Raw genomic sequence first — 20,697 nt, forward strand, 5'->3', positions numbered from 1 at the left:
CTATCTTCTTTCCAAAATGGAGGACGTGGACGGTTGTAGGGACTGTACTAAGTTCAGTGTTCTTTTCTCACCATCTGGCCTTGGGTGACCCAGTGAAAGAGAATATTAACAGGTCGAGTTGACCTTTTGGCCCCAAAGTGCTGACCTCAATATGGAGTTCTTTTTTTTTGATTTATTTATTTTTTATTTGAGAGAGAGAGAGTGCATGCGCGTACAGGGGAGGGGCAGAGGGAGAGAGAAAGGGGAAGCAGACTCCCCGCTGAGGGGGAGCCTGATGTGGGGCTTGATCTCAGGACCCCGAGTTCTCAACCTGAGCTGAAACCAAGAGTCAGATGCTTAACTGACTGAACCACCCAGACTCCACAGAAGTTCTTCTTAATTTCATTTCCTTTCTGGAAATATTAGGGAATCCACAGATTTGTGTTTCTTAGGGAAATGGCTTGTGTTTCTAGTATTTAAGGCCAAAAGAACCCTTTTGTAAGTAAAGTAAAAATGAAAATGAAAAAGCAGGGAGAGGTGGAATCAGTCGGAAGTTTGTCAAATCTCAGTAGAAATGCCTTAGTAAACTTGAGGCAAATTTTCTTGAGTAGTTTCAATGTCTAAACTGATTAAAGATGGATCAAGAAGTCCTTTCTTTCCCTTGGGAAAAACTGTTGACAGATTCTAGAATAAGTATCTTAAAGCCATGCCTTTTGGGTCTATCCTGTGATCACAACATCCAGGGAGATGTTTTAGTTGTACTTTCTAATCATAAGGGAAAATGTCCCATGTTGCTTTATTTAGATACTTCCTCTCCCTCCAAGATAATGGCATTATTGGTACTTGTACAACATAGAGGAGTCGAGGCCCACATAAGGCCCCCAGTCTACGTAGGTTTGAGGGCACTGTGCTCAGATGGTCACACTGTGGCTTTTCTGCAACGGGTCGGGGGAGGACTCTACCAAAGGGGAAATTCTGCCCGGGGGAGCATTCTGCCAAGGGGAGGACAACAGCTCTGTCCTGGCTGCAGGCCAACTCAGAAAGCTGGCTCCCCCGTGGGCAACTCTCCAAAGCCAAGCCTGGTGGTAACGGGGTAGGGAGGACGATGGAGAACACAGGGCAAACAGATGGTGGAAAGAGGAAGGAAGGGCAGGGCAGCTTATGGAATTCATTTGGAGTTTTAAAAAAGTTAGTGATGTTGATGATTCTTGATGAAAAGGGAAATTCTCAATATGACTCAGACATACACACTCATTTCCCCAATTCCATCCTTGTTACCAAAAAAAGCCAACGGGATTTTTAAGAGCAAATGGGCCACATGCAGTAAACACCCTAGACATGTGCTCGGCTCTTTCCAGCGTTAGACTCCTGTGCCTAAGACAGACCATGAGATCTCCCCAGGGAAATAAGAGTGTTTCCTGATGCAAAAACCCCTTGCTCTTTAAGTGTCTTTATTGGGTTTAGATGATAGACACTAAAATAATTTGGACTGAATAAATGAAGACTAGATCAGAGATATGAAGCTTTTTATAATTTAAGCATTTCATTTTGACAAATACCCTTCTGGTGTGTCTACGTAGGCATTTTTATGCAAATCTAAACAGAGCATACCTTTTTAGGTTCCACATTACACTGTGTACATTTCGCACGATGGCTGCCGTCTTTGTAAGTCTCAACTGGTTGTGTATGGACATAACATACCATCATTTCTTAATTATGCTATTATTGCATATGTGTTTCTTTTCCTTTTGTTGTTGTTGTTGTTGTTGTTGTTGTTGTTGCTATTTTGAAATATTTCCTTCCTAGAGCTTTTTTCTTCATTTGGATTAAGGATAAAGTTTTGGGACAAATTCTTAAGAATTGCATAACCAGATCACAGACTATGAATAGTTCCTGTAAATCAATGTGTATTCGCATGTGGCTTTGCAGAAGAATCGTACAATTTGACGATTCCACCAGCGGTGAGGGATGTTCTAACTTCATCACAAATCCACCAGCACAAGGTTCTTACCAAAAAAAACAGCCCAAACAAAAAAACCTTTGCTATTTCAGAGGGTATGAGATAGCTGTTCTTAATTTTTTAAGGATTTTACTTAATTAATTAATTAATTACTTTAGAGAGCTCGAGCAGGGGGAGGGGCAGAGGGTACGGAGGGAGAGAATCTCAAGCAGACTCCTGCACTGATCTTGGAGCCAGATGTGGGGCTTGATCCCACCTCCCTGAGATCATGAGCTGAGCTGAAATCACGAGTCGGGCATTCAGCAGACTGAGCCACCCAGGCGCCCCGAAATAGCTCTTCTTTTAATTGACATCTGCTTACTGATGAGATTGGACATTTTCTCAAGTATCCATTTCCTTTTATGTTTTCTCCTTTGGGGAATTATCTGTCGCTCCCTCCCCATTTCATCTGGTGGGTACTTCATGTCTTCCCGCTACATGGGAAGGACTTCTTTAAGATATTAACCTTTTGCTATTTATATTTGAGGAAAATAATTTTTTATTATCAATTCACATATTTTAGATGGTCAAAGGTGTCAATCTTTGTATTGCTGTGATTTCTTTTAATGTGTCAAATCTTAGAAAAGTATTATCTCCACAGATTCGTTTCATGTTTTACTCTCATTCTGGATTTTCAAAGCAATCTTTAATATTTTGTACATTGAGGGGCACCTGGGTGGCGCAGTCAGTTAAGCGCCTGCCTTCTGCTCAGGTCATGATCCTGGAGTCCTGGGATCAAGTCCTGCATCTGGCTCTCTGCTCAGAGGGGAGCCTGCCTCTCTCTCTGCTGCTTCCCCCACTTGTACTCTCTCTCTGCTGCTTCCCCCACTTGTACTCTCTCTCTGTCAAATAAGTAAATAAAATCTTAAAAAAAATTTTTTGTATATTGAATTCTTTAACCTCCCTGCAGTTTGTTGTGCTGACTAACAGTATTTCCCATATATTGGCCATCTGTATCAGAACTACTTGGAGTGCACGCTGACAATCGAGATTCTGGGACACCCTAGCTGGATTGAACCAGAACCCATTGAGATGGCCACATTTCCATCATGAGAGAAAACACTGGACAAATCAAAATTCAGGGACATTGTACGTAATACCTGGCTATTTTCCTCCAGACAAATACCTGACCAGTACTTGTCGAGAGAGTCAAGATCCCAAAAACAAGAAGACTGAGAAATTGTCATACACCCAAGAAGCCGAAGGAGATAGGATGACTAAGTCAATGTGGGTCTTGGAACAGAATGAGACCTTAATGGAAAAACTGATAAATTCCAAAACAAGTCTCAGTTCAGTTAATAGTAATGCACGAACGGTAATTTGTTTTGATCAAGTCCTGCGGTAATAATATTAGGTAATGACATTGGGTGAGGGTCTACGGGAACTCCTCGTGCCATCTTTGCAAGTCTTCTGTCAGTCTAAACTTATTCTCAGATACGTTTATTTTTTAAAAAAATGCATTGAGATGGGGCTCAAAGGTCTTTATTTTAATAAGCATGTCAAGTGATCCACACTGGTGGAAGGATGGGGGCGCTGGGATGGGTGAGTGCCACGGAGGTGGGTGGCCCATTGGGGGACAAAATCCATCTTTTGTTTTGAAAACGTTCATCGTGTCTGTTTCTGACCTCTGTATTCTGTTGTTCGGGTCTGTAGTTTGGCTTTGGAGCCTTGGACGTGTTCTGACCCAGAGCTCAGTGGCAGAGGCTGTCGTGAACTAGTTGGGCGAGGGTTGAAAATTAGAGGAAGCCAAGCTGGGGCAAGAGCATTCCAGTCCTGCTCCCAGCCTCCCCACCCGTCGTGGCCTCTGGTTTTCCACCTCCGGCCTCAGAGCCCTGCCTGTCATTCTGATTTTTCAATTTTTTCCTTCGCTCAGTTTCAACCTCGGGCCCCGCGCTCAGTTGCAAACACCCAAGGTGGGAGGCACCAAGGCGAGGGGGACTAGCTGTTCTCTCTGAGCACACTTCAGGAGAAATTTTAAGATAGGAGATGGTTAGGACGTTTGTTTAAACTATGGCAAAATGACCTGAAGGAAAACCAGAAGAAAGGAGGAGAATGAGACACTGAGGGAAGGCAGACCGGGAGCGCTGCCTTGACTCCCACCCTGTGATTCTGTTCGGGTGAAATGTCCAGGCTGGCCCAGCCCAGACAGGCAGAAAGCAGACTGATGGGGCGGCTGGGGGAGGGGTCCGGGGAGGGGCTGCTTCTGGGTGCAGGTGTCTTTTTGGGGTAATAAAAGTGTTCTGGAATGAGACGATGGTGACTATTGCACAGCTTTGTGAACATACTAAAAACTCCTGACTTGTACACTTTCAAAGGGTGGATTTTATGGCATGTGAATTACATCTAAAAAAAAAAAACAAAAAAACCAGAGTGGTGTCTTTTGAAATGCATTTCCTGCCCCTGCCCCTACCAAAGGAGCAAGGCCGTCCACCCCACATTAGAAGGGACCTCTCTAGCCTCACTAGGTAGGGACCTGATGCCCGTTAATGCCCAGCAGAGAAAAATGCAGACTGGATTTCAGTCCTGGCTCTCTCTCTCAGTTGCCAGATGGATGACCTTGGGCAAGTGACGTGACCTCTCTGAGCCTCTGTTTCTTCACTGTCAAGTAAGGATGATAATACTATTTATCTCATATGTTAGTAGGAGGATTAATATGCTCAGAATAGTGCCTGGCATGGGACAGGTGCCGTAGAAAGTGTCAGCAACTGTCATTCATTCATTCATTCATTCATTCATTCGACATGGAAAATACTTTGTCTGTTCCTCTGCCCCCTTGTCTGCTGGGATAGAAAGGCGAATAGGGCTCAGCCCCTATCCTCAATATGCCTGCTGTAGGATTAGGGCAAAGCATATCTTACTTGCTCCTGAGGGCTGCCCAGAGACAGGACCTGAGGTTTCCTTTACCCCGAGGATCGAGGACGGACTGACAAGCATCATCTGGGGTATTCAGGGGTATGTCCTGTGCAGTAGGAGTAACCTTCTCCTTGGTAAAAGGGAGGCGTTTCAATAGGATTCCGTGGGCTTTAGCCTACAAACTCCACAAACAACTATTTTGTAGGGGATTAGAGGCCAAGGAAGAAAACCCGAGGCAGACGTTTATTTCCTGGGGGGACTGCCAAGTCTGGGGGCCTGGAAGAGACAACAGCCCCAATCCCGGGTTCCAGTGTCACGGGGAGTCTCTGTGCCCCTGAAGCCCAGAGAAGCGAGGCAGCCCACGTGAGCGAGCAACCCTGTGGCAGCTCCCCGGGGTCTGTCGTGGGTCTGGCTGACCATCAGTTTCGTGCTCTAACATCAAGTTTGCGGGAGTTACCGCCTGGCGAAAACCAGCCTGCGGGCCCCTTACTGGGCAGAGTCCTGACACTGGTTCTAGTCCCAGTCCTGCCAGAACCCTGCTATCTGGTTCTTGCCACACCACTCAGGATTTCAGAACACTAGCTCGCACTGGGGCTTTCGGTCCCTCAGAACCTCCCTTCCTTTCTAGAAAAAAATAAGTTTACGTTGGCTCAGGGCCTTTCAGACTGGCCTTTCCAGAATCCCTGGGGGGACCAGGCACGGAAGATGCAGTCAGGCCACCGAGCTCACCTGAGCACCTTCACTTCATGGGGGCTTGTGTGGAAGTTTCTTTTTCAAGAAAGGCTTCTGGGCTTTAAAAGCACCAACAGCCACAGGCACAGAACCCTTTGAGGTTCCTTCTTGCGGCTGTGAGCAAATAGCAGGTGGAACTCTGCTTGTCATTAGGAGGGATGTGTGTAGGGACACTCGTCATCCTCTGTCCCATCCTCTGTCCCATCAGTCCCCAAGACTTCATGCGCTCGACCAGGCCCAGCAGGACCTCTCCGAGGGCTGGGCCCTGGGTGGGAGGGAGGCTGTTCCTGGCCCGCTGCCTGGGGCCTTCCCCGAGGCTACAGGGGAGACATTGACCTATAAGTCACAAGTGGGGGCTTTCTGAGGTGGTGCTGCTTTCAACACGTTATTTTCAGGCCACGAAGGCTGCATCCAGCTCATGGGAGTGGCTTTCTCAGCACTGTTTCCTGCAGAGGCCTATTGAAAGGACTGAAATCTTCAAACCCCCACGGGCTGGAATTTGCCAGATGGATTACCATTGTCTTAAGCCCCTGAGTCTGTGGGGGTTACAACAATGTAAAGTTGGACTTTTTATCACCTCCATCCTTCCCTGCAATTTTAAGCAAGCTGACCCATGAAATCAGTTCTTAACTCTGTTTACACTTTGATATCACCTGGGCCAGGGGCCAGAAAAATGAGGAGGCCTTGGCGGCCGCCTGAGAGGGACTGAGGTTATTGGTTGGGTTTTTAAAGATCTATATCCATTTTAGAGAGAGAGAGAGAGAGAGAGAGAGCACCAGTGGGACGGGCCGAGGGAGAGGGAGAGAGGATCCCACGCAGACGCCCCTCTGAGCGTGGAGCCCAACTCGAGGCTCAATCTCACGACCCTGAGCTCATGACCCGAGGCGAACGAAACCAAGAGTCCAATACCCAACTGACTGGGCCACCCAGGTGCCCCTGGTCCAGTTTTTAAACTCCCTCATTCCTGGGCTCCTACTGTCCCGATGAGTTTGAGAACCAATGGGCTAAAGGACACGTACTGAGAGGATGAGAAGGAAGCACACACAGACACACACAGACGTACGCTGGACTTAATGTCTACAGTGTGTCTGTTCAAAATACCACCTGATAATTTCATCTCTCATTGTATAAAAGGTCACAGGCAGAAAATTTTCGTGAAAGGAACATGACTTCTGAATCGTGGGAAAGAGAATATAAAGGGAATAGCTAAAGAAAAGTCACGGTCTAATTTATAAATGAGGCTTATACCCTCCCCAGTTCTGTCTTGCATTTTAAATCACGTAATAGATGGTCACAAATGGATTGTATTTTCTTGCAGGGACCCTGCTTTCATTGTTGACTGACTTTATTTTTTATCTTGGAAATTGGGAGTCTTCTTTGTATGTTTACAACATATATTTTTTAAAAAAAATTGAAGTGAAGTTGGCATATAATATTAGTTTCAAGTGTATAACAGTGATTCAACTAGTATGTACATTATGAAATGCTCACCACAATAAGTATGGTCAACGTCTGTCGTCACACACTATTACAATATCCTTGGCTGTATTCCCTATGCGGTACTTTAATCCCCGTGACTTATTTATTTCATAACTGGAAGTTTGTGCCTCTTAATCCCCTTCACCTATTTCACCCCTCCACCCCCTTCCCTTCTGGCGGCCACCATTTTGCTCTATTTATGAATCTGTTTCTCTTTTTGTTGTTGCTTGTTTTCTTTTTTAGATTCCACATGTTAATGAAATCCTACGGTATTTGTCCTTCTCTGACTTATTTCACTTAGCGTAATATCCTCTGGGTCCATTGATGTTGTAGCAAATGGAAAGATTTCATTCTTTGTTATGGCTGGGTAATATTCCATTGTGTATATATACGCCACATCTTCTTTACCCATTTATCCATCAACGGACACTTGGGTTGCTTCCATATCTTGGCTATTGGTTGACTCTTGATTAAGGACCAAGTAGCACGTAAATTAATCAGAGATACGAGTCGTAGTCTATCAGAAGAAGCAGGTGTTCATTGGTTAAAATATCCTTATGACATATAGTAAACCAGCATTCAAATCCAGTACACGGGCGGAACGTGTTGTACACACGGATATCTAAGAGGTACCTGGACTTCCAATGAACGAAGAGCGGGTATCTACAAATACCAGCCCACTGTGCTATACATTTAACCTGAAACTAACTATGATAATTACCTCAGAAGATTGGTCTGAAAATTAACGTGGGGTAATGTTTGTGAAAGAGTTCGTTCAACCGTTATAAGCGCTACATTTCATATGTTGACTATATGCCCGACCCTGTGTCTGCCCACCAAACAGACCTCATCTCATTTCATTCTTATGTCAATCCTTCGACAAGGCACCGGTTCACCCCTCATTCACGGCCACGTTGCCAGGAAGCGGTGATACCAGGACTGCACCCTGCTTGGCCTCACCCATGCTCCTTCCCGTAGACTCTGCTATGCTCCAGTCCCCTACAACTGGATGGCATTGTTATTGGATACTGTTCTCTTAGAATTTAGACAGTAACTCACAGGCTTATTTGGGAGACCCAGATAACTTTAACAAGTTGCCTAAGGAAGTATGAGCTGACAGTTCCGTTTTCACTTATGAAAGTCTTCTGACACCAGTAGGGACATTCCCTTTTTCTGTTGACCGTGGAGCTATTAGGATAAGAAAATGTTTTTGTGTTTGAGGATGAAAGTCATTAAAAGGAAGACCTCAATGTTCAACTCTTTCTATAGAGTGATTTCTAGGATATAGTAAGTGAAAAAAACAAGTTTTAGAAAACATAAAATCCTAAGCAATATATGAGGAAGAGAGGAAATGTACGTATACACAGAGAGAGAATCCTGTTGGCTGAATTTTTTAATATAGTAGGATAAAGCCTGAACTAATAAAAATGGTTTCTTGTTGGAGGGAGGGGCAGGTTGGAGAGGTGGAATTGAAGCCAGCCTCTCTGAAATTTCCTGGTTTTGTTGATTTGACTTTGGACTTATGGAAATGTTTTATATAATTACAAAATGATATTAAATCAAAGTAGAAAGCAATCCTTAAAAATTGAAAGCCAAATGAAATAAGTTAATCGGACCATGTATTGAGTAGATGGTTTAACCACACCAAGAGGACCTATTTCATGTGACTCTAAAGCACAGTAACTTAATTGTACATCCCTAGTGGGTTATACCTTAAGGGACTAGACAGCTACTAATAAATTTCATATTGTGTTAGTGATAACAGTTACTAATCAGATGCTTATTTGGTAATAAATTGGGATTGTCCACCTGACATGTGTGTGCATATATGTATGTGTATGTATACGCATATGCAAATGGGTAATTAACATTAAGGTTATTAGGAACTAAGGTTTTCAGTTTAAAAGAGATGCAAATCTAAAATTAAAAAAAATAGGGGCACCTGGGTGGCGCAGTCATTAAGCGTCTGCCTTTGGCTCAGGGCGTGATCCCAGCGTTCTGGGATCGAGCCTGCATCAGGATCCTCCACTGGGAGCCTGCGTCTTCCTCTCCCACTCCCCCTGCTTGTGTTCCCTCTCTCGCTGGCTGTCTCTCTCTGTCAAATAAATAAATAAAATCTTTAAAAAAAATTAAATTAAATTAAATTAAAAAAAATAGCAAAAACCCTTTCGTTTTCAATTTTAGTTGAAAATATTGATATGAACTCCTGATATATTTTCTCTTAAGAAAGTATTTCCCACCACTGCCCACAGAAAGGTCTAGAAATAACCTAGCAGTGAGCATGCCTAGCACTCAAATGTTTGTCTCTAAGTACCAATTTCCAATAAAAGGAAACAATATTCCTTGGAGAAATGGCCGATTGTAAGTATGGGACAAGAAATGTCCAAGAAGAACCTAGAACACACTGATTTATCAGAAAGCAAGGAGACCATCAAAGACTTTTGGAGTTGTGCCAAAACAGTTCAGAGCCAACGTGAAGGGGCTTTCACTATGTAAAAATGGGACATCTCGAGCTCAGAAAGAGTTTTAAAAGGATGTTACATAGATGTTAAAATCTATGAGTTAATTATAATAGTAAAAAATAATCCTGTTTGGTCATTTTTTTTGTTTGTTTTTTTGTTTTAAGGATGTTCAGAAACCAGCTCATTATTTTGAAAGCCAATCAATAAAGGACATGAATGAAACATTTACTCTGTCTCGCTTGAATGAACTGTACTTCAGGGTAAGTAGCTGATGTCCAGACACTTCGTTATGGACGATGTCAGATAAATGCGGAAGAAAGAAGAGAATTCAAAATTACATTTTTTGACCCTTAACAAAATAACGTCTCTCAGCAATGGTCATCAATGGCTATTAAAGCCATTGAATGAAAGGCTGGTGGATACCTTTCTATGGATGGCTCAGGCTGCCGTCCTCGAGCCTGTTGGTAGTCATAACCTCATAAAGGAGACACACAGACATTAAGGGCCGCCAGGTGTGCTCTCGCTAAAATAACTACCTGAATCTGGTCATGGGTTTAGGTCTGCCTCTTAGTTTACAGGAAATACAGCCTTACAGCGGGACAGAGAAACATATGGGATCATGAAGAAGAAATCAGCAAAATACAGAAGGAACTGGATGACATCCTGGATTCCTCAACAAATAAACCACAAGGGGGGAAAAAAAAGACATAAGAAAATTGTCATGGGTTGAATTGTGCCCCAACCCTCCAATCCATGTGTGGAAATCCTAACTCCCTTTCCTTCGGAATGTGACCTTATTTGCAGACAGGGTCTTTCTAGAGATAATCAAGTTACAATGAAGTCATCAGGGTAGGGTCCTATTCCGATATGACTAATGTCCTTATAAAAGGGGGGGAAATTTGGAGCCAGACATGCACAAGAGAGAATGCAGTGGGAAGTTGAAGGTAGAGGTCAGGGACGGGGAGGGGATGCTTCTACAAGCCAAGGAACGCCAAAGATGGCCACAGACCACCAGAAGCTGGGAGAGAGGCACGGGACAGATTTTCCCTCTCAGCCCTGCCAAGTAACCAATGCCGCCTGCAGACAGACACATTTATCTCAGACTTCCGGCCTCCAGGACTGTGAGACAATGAATTTCTGTTGTTGAAGCCACTTACATTGTGTGGCCTTGTTACGGCAGCTGCAGCAAACTAAAATAGAAACTACTGATTCAAAGAGATTCAAGACGCATGTTACCAACAAGCACTATGTGACTCTTGCTGGGGTCTTGCTTCAAGCAAACCAACTGTATAAAAATATTCTGTTGGATATTTGATAATGTTAAGATATTATAGGGTCTTTGGGGTGTGATAATGTTATTTTGGATGTGTTTTAAAAGAGTCCTTATTATTTGGAAATGTAGATTGAGGGCCACCTGGATGGCTTAGTCGGTTGGGCCTCAGAATCGTGATTTTAGCTCAGGTCTTGATCTCAGGGTCGTGGGTTCGGGTCCCAGGTTGGGCTCTGCGCTGGGCATGGAGCCTACTTTAAAAAAAAAAGAACTATATATTGAAGTACCTATAGATAAAATGGTAAGATGTCTGGGATTTGCATGAAAAAAGCCTTTAGGGATGTGAGAAGGAGTATAGGTGTAGATAAAAATACTATCTCATAAAAGTTATTGTAAAGATTCCTTAAAGTAACATAAATGGCTTTTAAAAATATCCTGTATTGTTATCATGGCCATTATTATTGTTGATTACCCAGACCAAGACTTAAAGAAAGTAAATGAGATGAAGACTTGACAGGAGACAGCTATTAGAATTTTCTAGAGTCCCTTGAAAATCAGAAAACCATTACTGAGTCATTGGCAAGAACTTCCTAAAGGGATCTTCCAACCCTCTTTTAAATCACTAATAAAGGCTTTGGCAGTGTGGCGAGGACGTTCAAGGGACCGTGGGAGCAAGGGACGGTGGCAGCAGGGAGCCTCAAATAAGTGGAGTGTGAGAGACCAAAAGATGGGACAACCTGGATGGAAAAATACCAGCCAGGACCCCAGAGTGGGGCAGGAGAGGAGGGAAGAGCAGACGACTCCTTTCTACGATGCAACTGACCACGCATACTCCAGGGCCCTTGGGTGGAATCAGGTTAGAATAAGTAGCATGAGCAGTCCTCCCTTTCCTCAGCTTGCAATCCCGTCTGCTTCCCTGGTGAGTAGCCCCGTTCCCTGGCCCTTGAGATGGCTCTGACTAGCGCTCCCCAGCAGCACGGGTCTGCAGAAGGGTAACTGAGAGTGAGGGCAGTGGATGGACACCACCGGGGACAGTCTGGAATTGACATTCCTCCTATTAGGTGCCCCAACCCTAAGAAATGATCCCATAAGTAAAAAGATGGCTCCCAGACTCCCAAGCTGGATACTGGATGGAGAACGTTCTAGGGTGAAGAGCGACGAAGCCCTGAAGGCTGGCTTCTCCCCTGACATCCACCTTCCTTGCCCAGAGCAGGGCTGGAGAGCAGGGCTGGAAGGAACCCTGGGCCGGGCCACACCTGCCACCACGATGCTGACCACCGGGGGCGCTGTTTGCGCTGTGAATCACGCCCAAAGCAAGCGGATGGGAGTGAATTCATCAATCCTCAGCCTTGGGTGGCATTAAGCCCTCCCCTCCCTTTAATAAGTGGCACTTAAAGAAGGAAAAGGCTCCAGGACAAACAAAAACAAAACACCGACATATAAAGGCACAGTGACAGGAGAGGGGCGTGATGTTTTGGGGCCCAGACCCTGTTGCAACCCTTTCAAATCATGACTTTATGCAGGGCTGGCTAAGGGCCACTTGGAGGTTGCAGATATCTTAGCAAGGGAGGTGCTTTTCATTCATTTGTTCATTCATTCATTCAATAAAATAAAACCTTCATACACGCCTCAGCTCTTGTACACCGACGGGCAGACCCCAGGGACGCGGAGATGCAAAGAACACGGCTCTGCACAGCCTAGCGTCTAGAACCAGGCTGCTGTGTGGCCTTGGACATGTTACTTGATGTCTCTGTGCATTGTTTTTTTTTTTAGTGATGAAGAATGTAATAGAATCTCCTCCGGGAGATGGGAGGAACACATGAATAAATGCATGAAAAAAACAGAACAGTGTCAGGCACTTAACATTCACTCAGCAAATGCTTATGCTATCGTTATTATTGCTATTATTATTACTATTGATAACAGCAATTCTTTCTGATTCCTGGGTATCAGAATAAATTGAAAAAACACTCCGTCTGTATAAGCGGTTTCTTCAAAAATCCATGTACTGCCCCATTGTAGGTCCTGGCATGTGGCCCCAGAGGTGACATTGGGATGGCTAGGAGAGAACTGGGTTTCAGATTGGGCGTGTTCTATTCAAATGGCTTAGCTTCCCAGCTAGCCCTCAGTGCAACACTCTGGCACATGAGGCTTGTGTGGACACACGGAGCGGCCATGGTGAGACCGCTGCTAGCCACGCTACTCCACCACTTTCTTGGGCTCAGCATGTCCGGCACACTCCAGTTTATTGCTGGGCTCAGCCCAGAGCACGTGTGTGTCTTCACTCCTCCAGCACCCATGTCCTTGTCCTGGTTTCCTGGCAATGACCCAGCCCGTCACAGTACCCACAATTTTCTGCACATCTGTGTCCCTAAAATCTCTAAAGCTCCTACCTGTGAGGATTTCAGCTGAGAAGGGGAAAGTTTGCACTCCATCATCGTGCACCAGGCCAAGCTATGTAATAGAGGCGTGTGCAGAGTTTGAACAAAGAGAAACTCCCAGCCTGGGGGAGCATAGGCAGTGTCTCTGAGCTAGGGGGTCTTCGGATTTTACCAGATGTATGGGACAGGGGAGATGTGAAGGGCTGGGCCACATGGTGGTTGCCTCTGGGGAGAGAATGAATAGCCCAGGGGCTCTGGGGACAGGTTTTATAGGAGCCAGAGAACAGAGCATCCCCTGGTTGCCATGGGGGAGCGCGATTGGCTTGTTTGAATAATTCCAGAAGCTGGCAGGGAACTGAGGACCGCTACTCAAAGAAATGCATTGTTCCCCTTGTAAAGGAGGGTTGTTGAGCTCAGGGAACTTATCCCCAGGAGCAGAGTGGGCAGGGAAACTTACTCTTAGAGCATTCGAGGTCTTCCCAATTTTGCCAGATGTCAAGGCAGCTCATAATTAGGCCTTACACCTGTTAAAAGCAAGACAATAGGCCCCAGATGGAGTCACTTATGCTAAGCCCTACATCATCCAAGTGAGACTTAGTTATAGTTTTGGCTCTTCCAGAAATAGAATCTTAAACCAGTCAATCAGGAATCACCTGAACAGCACAACTTAGGTCATCCACCTGGTCGACCCCTAACATACCCTAAAGGAAGGTAACCAACCCACTTTTTTGCCTGGTAGAATCTCCTTCTGCCTATGAAAGTCTCCCATTTGTACAGCTTCTTGGAACTCCCTTCTATGTGCTGGATGGGGTGCTGCCCCCTTCATGAATCACTGAATAAAACCAACAAGATCTTTATCATTCACTCAATTGAATGCTGGTTTTTAACGCAGCACGACATCATCCTCTCAGTTGCACAAACCAGAGAGTGGGTCTCATACTTGACCCCTCCTCTTTCTCCCAAATGCGATCAACCATTAAATCCCGTTACTTCTATCTTTCCCACATGGAAACCACCTGCTTCTCACTGTCCACCACGTGGGGCTTCCAGGCACTTCATCTCTCATGTGCCTTTCTTTAACTGCAATTTCTTCCGTATTAAAACAATTTCATTTTGCATCCAGCTCTCACATTCAGTTGACAACTTCTCCTGTGTGGAGGGAGAGAAATACACCTAAGTTTACTTTGAGTCTTCCTGCTCTAGCGGCTGATCCCTATGGACTTCCTCCTCGCCGGGGCACCCAGCCTGGTGAGCACGGCTGTCTTGGTTTCTGCCCCGCTCACCATCCCTCTGCAGCATCGTCATGCAGGGCACACCTTGTCCAACCTCACCCCCTGGCCTTCCTTCTAAGCCTGCCTCCCCTCTATAGCTGGAGAGCTTTGGAAGAAGGAAATATGATGAAATCACTGTCTAATTGTTTCAGGAAAATCCAGACCCATCGTCTATGCTTTGAAGCTCTTCATAAACTGGCCCCTTCTTTCCTGCTTTGGCTCCCATTCTTTCACTTCTTGTACGTTTTATCTGAGTCAACCACCACGAGCCACTTCCGGTTCCTAGAGGTGTACCTCCCACCTCTGGGTCTTTGCATGTGCTGGGCTCCTGTTGTCCTAACACAAGCTCCTCCTCCTGGTCTCAGGGGAGACCTCACTTCTCCCACCAGTGCCCTTGGGCTTGGCCAAGCTTGGCTTGGACACCTCCTATGCACCCTTAGGTTAATCCAGCGGTAGCACTTTCCACGCCTTAGTATTTGCTGCCCTCCCCACTAGCCTGTCAGATCTTTGAGGACAGGAACTACATCTTATCCCCACCTTGGTCCCATCACCCAGAACAGTGCAGGGCCCCTGGGCAGCACTCAGTAAATCTCTCTGTTGACCAAATAAGAGGCATCAAGCGTAGGAACAGTGTTAGCCTCTCTCCGCAATTGAGGGTTTATCATGGACCTGATTCTGTGTTTCCTTAAAAAAAAACAACTCTGGGAGGTGAATACTATTTTCATCCTCCTTTGACAGATGATGGTAAAACGACAGGCCCAAGGTCTCACCACCAGTAAAGAGGGGAGCCCGTTTTTAAATCCAGGACATCCTGATTTCAGACACTTGCTCTTAACCACCACTCTGTCCTGCCTCTATGCAAACATAGAGCTGAATTTAGAAAGGATGGGGAAATAGAAAGTGACGTGCCGTTCAGTGTATTTCCTGCATAGGGTGTGTGCAGGAAGGGAGGGGGTGGGGCTGTGGAAAAGGCAGCCCGAAGTGTTCTTGGGCTGGCCGGAAACCATGGATGTTAACGGGGAAACCAACAAGCTCTCACCTGTGTCCTTAGAAAGATGGGTGCAGAGAGGGGGGCAGCCCAGGGCTGCCTCTGGAGGAAGGGTAAGATGAAGTTGTTATGGAGAGAGTCCCCCTTGAGATGGACCTGGTGTCAGAAGAGTCTGGAGCACAGATTCTGGAAGTTTCTAGAGGAGACTTTGGGATTTACACCTTAGCGAGCTTCAGGCTTTAATTGTGGAGTTTTGAAGCACAGCCCGAGAAGAAAAGCTATTACTTGAAGCCCATGTTTTATGAAACACAGATGTAATATTGATGCTCAGAGCCACTTAAGGAGTAATTCTGTGCAGGTTTCCCAAGCGATTTATTGGACAGGTCTGGAGATTTGCAAAAATGGATTTTATTCTGTTCATATTTTGGTTCCTAATCCCCTTTTATGCCAAATACTTCACATTTCAATTTGGAATTTCAGAACCTATTTAAATAAATCACGAGAGCTTAATGGAAAATCAAAATCAAATTAAATAAATGGGTTAACTGTTCAGCTGCTAGGTTTTACTTCAGCCATTACAGGGTTAGGAAAAACCACAGAGCAATTTACAACCAACCCGTCTGCTCAGGGAGAGACCTCTATATCACCATACCCTCCTGGGCATACTTAACCCATCTCAAATGACACATGGAGAAAACATCTGTTCTTTGACAAATACCTACACAAGAACAATTCAAATCACAAGCCCAAATCAATACCAAACGTACATCCTGCTGCATTTTAAATAGAAATAGGAGATCTAGCAATGTAGAATTCATTGCAAGTCATTAAAGTTTATTTACCAAGCATAAAGCTCAGAAGGGAGTTAAATTCTTTGAAATGGAGAGAATGGTCTATAATGCTGAGCAGTAAAGGAGGAGAGAGCCTGACAGGGGAGAAATGTGTTTTCCTGAACTCATCCTTCTCTTTGGGGGTCCCTACGGCTCTCACACATCTTCAGGACCCTCTATTTCCTCTCCCTCCCTGTACCCCCGTTTTACCAGCTACGGGGTTATTCCACTCCATACTAGCATTGCTGGGGAGGGTTCCTGAAAAGACAAGTTGTTCCCATTTCCTCAAATTTCCCTGACCTTGTTTCTACCTATCCATCCTTCTTGTCTTTGCTTCCATATGCTAATGAGTGGTCTTAGTTGGTAGTATAGAAGTGTTTTCTGCAGTAACGACCCCAAGTTTTAATGGCTTATGAAAACAAACATCAATTTCTCGTCATGGGACCGTAGTTCGGCTGAGGCTTAGCATGTCTTGCTTGAACTTGGCTGGATTCCACTGGACTCGAATAGGCTTGGTTCCAAGCCTCAGGTCAGAGTCAAGTCTGCTCTATGCCATTCATTTGGAGCCCCAGGCTGGAGGAGTAATGGCTCCCTAGGGTATTGTTTGCTCATGGAGGATGGTAGGAATGCAAGACAGGGAGGACAAAGACACAATGCCTGCTTGGGTCTCTTCTTAGTGCTAGCATGCTACCATGCTTACTGCATTCCACTGGTCAAAGCAAGTCATGTGTCCAAGCCCAAAGCCAAGAGAATGAGGATCTCTACTCCATCCGGGAGTGTGGGCAAGAAGCATGAACATTGCCTAATTGTTGGGAGTATGGGAGGGTGTGGAGTGCAGAGATCTCTCCATCATGAAAAATCAAATATTTCTCCAGCTTTTATCAGTGCTCCTGGCTAGTGCCTTAACTTCTCTGGAGAAAGAAGGCAGACTGAAATATACCTAGTCAATAGTAATCATGGTGATACTTAGAATCGATCACGCAACCGCCATGTGTGTAAGTACTTGATGTCTATTCATACAGTGAGCTCTCATTTCAGGCTTTGCAAACAATGCCACTGTTTATGTCTGCACTTAATTTCTGTTTCAGCATTCAGTTTAGTGTTCCTATTCCAAAGGGTTGCAGAAACCTAATCTCAGTCACTTTGGGGGGAAAGCAGGTGGTGTGGGGCATGGTGGGGTATCGCCTATCAGAGCTGGCCCCCTCCCGACCACCTGACCTCCAGTCAGTGATGTGTATGGCGTTGCCACTTCACCAATCTTATTTGATGAGACCCTTTAGGTGTGGCTCCCCCTCAGCCACTCCTCTGCCTATTTTGGGAACATGGAAAATAGTCCCTTTGTTCCTTGATAGGCCATCCTACCAATTTCTGCTTTACTGCTTCCCATCATGCTAGGCTCAAGGGACTTTGAGGTCTCCTGGACCTCGAACATTTTATACATGTTCTTGGGTCTTTAAAGCTAGTTGGGGTTTCCTTCTATCATCTTCCCTCCCTGGGCTTGGCCTGAGATGGGATTGGGATGGGGCAGGAGGGAGGGCTCTTTCTGGAAGCGCACTGCAGTGATCAACTCTCTGGACTTCCATCTTTTTTGCTCTTCTCTCAACCTACAGGCTTTTGCCTGGGTTCACTTGGGCCGACCCAGCTTTAGGGAGTCTTCCCAACTGTGTTGTTTAGGGCATAATTTTATGCTCTGATTCCTTCACCTTTGTCACATGTAGAGAAATTGATTTTGAGGCAGATGAAGTCACTTCCCAAAGTTGACTGAATTGACTTAGTTGACTTTCCAAAGTTAATTAAGGAGGGTCTGTGGGATTCGAAGTCTACCATTCCTCCCCCAGGTTAACCTGGCCCTGCAGACAAAGACATTTTTTAAGGAAAAATGGGCAAAATGGGGAATCTTTTGACATCTCAGCTCCAGTATGAAGATCGCAATGACACGTGTAGGACCAAATCAAACAGCATTTCTAACTCAGGATTTTCTGTTGGGTGGTGGGAGACACCTCCGTTGTTGGGGCAAAGTGTCCAAGTTTCAAAATGGCGCATTTTTAGCTCTTGTTTCTAAGTCTACAGAGCCCAGTCCAGATGGAGAGAGTAAGAGGCGAAGTATCCCCCTTTCCTAGAACTTGATCCACAAGCGTTCAGGACAGTGGTGGGCCACCCTAACTAGACTTCCAAAGTCTCTGTACTGGGAGAACGTTGCTTACACATGGCATGATTCCTCCCACTTTTGGAGAGGACCTGATGAACATAAAGTCATTCCATCTTCTCTGATCTCTGCTACAGGTGGTGTTTCCTCCATCACAAGAGATTTTATTCTATTGCCGAGCACCAGAAAAGAAAGTTTTGTGACTTGTAATTGAAAGCCATGTTCACACACACACACACACACACACACACACACACATGGGTTATCTACACAAATGATTAACTTGGGTGAGACAGCCCATTCTCTTTATTCTCTGTTAAAACCACATAATATCCTTCTCTCTCACTCTTGGTTTCTCTGTCAGCTGTCATGCATTGTGGTGGTATACCCAAATATTATTCATGCAAGATAATATCACCAAGGAAAGAGAAAAAGCAGACAACATTCTCGTAGTGTAACTGTTCATTTTTTTCAGGCTCTGCCCATTTTGAAAGACGTTAGAAGTCAGGACACCCCTTGAAGTATAACTCTCTGTTACTTACCTTCTTTGAACGTCATGAAATGGGAATAATAGGAACACTGACTGGAGATCAAAGGCGGGGGGGATCCAAGCTGCCTCTATGACATATCCCATTTGTGTTAAAATCTATAAATACACAACCTGCTGGAAGAAATGCGTTGCTGGTAGTTATCTCTGGGTTGTAAGATTATGGGCACATTTGAATTTCTCCTTTTATCACTCAGCTTAATCTCATCTCTTGGTCACTAAACTTGCTCTGAAATGGCTTTTTCTGTTTCCAAAACATATAGATTCTCAAAGGACAGAGACTGCTGCCTTTAACAATATATTTTGTAATTGAATTTATGTAGTTGATATACGTAGTTTTTTTAAGTGTACAGTTGGCTCTGGCAGAAATTACAAAAAAGATTTTCAGCACAGATTTGAGCACTGGAAGTTCTTTGGAATAAGTGGATAAGGTGACTGATTTGAAGGAACAGCATACATTTTGGTGTATAATTTCTGGCATATCACAAAATCAGTCATGGTGCTTTGATAGTTGCCCATAGATGGGAGGAAAAGCTAGCTTACACCATTGTTCAACTTTTTTTTTTCACCTCCAGATCAATGTACTAGGCAAATATAATTTGACCAGTCATCTGGAAAGTTCCCGTATATGAAAAGTAAATATGGGTCTTAAAAAAAAAACCAGTTCATTGAATGCTTTAATATAAAACAAGTCTTTCTGCTTACATTAATAAAAAGAGGAACTAGATTGCCTTTGAAACTAAATTGTGAAAAAAAATGCGATTCTGAAGAATTTTCTCTGCTTTCAAATATAGAATATGAAAATCAAAGATTATTGGCTTTCATACACAGAAGGACGTTTTTATTAATAAAAGTTAAACATGCAGAGCTGCCAAACTGGGAGTGAATATTTGCTTTTCAGAAGGTTTTACTTCGTAGGTATTTTAAATAGGTGAATTCTTTAGCTCAAAGTCACAGGGCAAGGTCATGGGTATTGAATTCTGTAACAGAATGGGAAAGAGTAATTCAATCTGGCCCAGTCACATATTTGAAAAACAGCAACAAAACTCTAGACGGTACAGATCAGAACCCCTCACCGTCTAGGACCCAGGTAAAGAACACGGGTATAGACCATTGTGCTTTTAGGCCTAGAATGGAAAGAACGACCATCACACTCTCTTCAAGATTTTGGAAATTTGCGCTAGAACTGAGGCTGACTAGTTCATCATCCTGGATGAAAAAAATGTTAGTAGACCAAAGTTAAATAAAAAGTTGACTTGTTATAAACTCCTCTCTCCTTGGGAACGAAAACACTGGTAGAAAGTACTAGAGAAGCCGGAGCAGCCCTCTCTGGTCCTTCAGGGAGAGGGGGCTGTGTCTCGTCTTGTAGAGGTGTGTGGAATTGATGACCCCCAAGTCTTTTTTCCAGTTCTGTGTTTCTGTGATGTCAATGCTACTTCCTCTCCCAAAAGCCCCCAGCAGTGGCCGAGTGTCAGAAGCCACAACCGACAAAACCCGTGACGGTCTTTGTTGAGTTCTTCTTTTGGTTTCTCTGGCAGGCGTCTGATGGAGGAGGAGTGAAAGGCTCGAGGTCTGCTTTGGGGCCGTGGTCTCAGGATGGTTGGCTCATTGATACCAAGATGCCACCTCCGGACACCTGGTCGCCAACCTCTGGTGGCATCCCTGTGCTCAAGAGTGTTGTGTGTGGGGAACCACAGATGCCTGATTTGTGTGGACTGGACTTCATCAAGGGCCAGATTCCACTTCCAGAGTTTTCATAC

This window comes from Ursus arctos, unplaced genomic scaffold (assembly GCF_023065955.2).
Source record: "Ursus arctos isolate Adak ecotype North America unplaced genomic scaffold, UrsArc2.0 scaffold_31, whole genome shotgun sequence".
Classification (NCBI taxonomy): Eukaryota; Metazoa; Chordata; class Mammalia; order Carnivora; family Ursidae; genus Ursus; species Ursus arctos.